The sequence below is a fragment of the Peromyscus maniculatus genome, chromosome 6 (assembly GCF_049852395.1).
Source record: "Peromyscus maniculatus bairdii isolate BWxNUB_F1_BW_parent chromosome 6, HU_Pman_BW_mat_3.1, whole genome shotgun sequence".
NCBI lineage: Eukaryota > Metazoa > Chordata > Mammalia > Rodentia > Cricetidae > Peromyscus > Peromyscus maniculatus.
In genome coordinates this window covers 58,094,555-58,094,910 of record NC_134857.1, presented here as the reverse complement: position 1 = coordinate 58,094,910, position 356 = coordinate 58,094,555, and positions in this window count along the sequence as shown.

Genomic DNA, 356 nt, shown 5'->3' with positions numbered 1-356 from the left:
GATGATAAACAAAGCCTGTGTGAAAAAGGCCTGTGATACTCAAATGAAAGAGAGGCAGCTGGTAGGTAAATGGCCTATTATGGATTATGAGTTTGTGGCCTAGTGTTTTAAGCACATGCCTTTGTCCCAGCTCACTACCACATCCTCATTTTCATGACTTAATCAACTTTTTTCCATTATTTACCAAAGGTACAATTCTTTGTTCTCAAGCACAAAACCCTAACTGGAAATCTCAGCGTGTCTCTGGGTTCTTGTCCTCTATCTATAGCAAAGGTTCTGGACTGTATCCTCCTATAAATAGGAGGTGACCTTTTTATTCTTGATAGGATCAGAGCACATCCAGCAACGTCATGTGT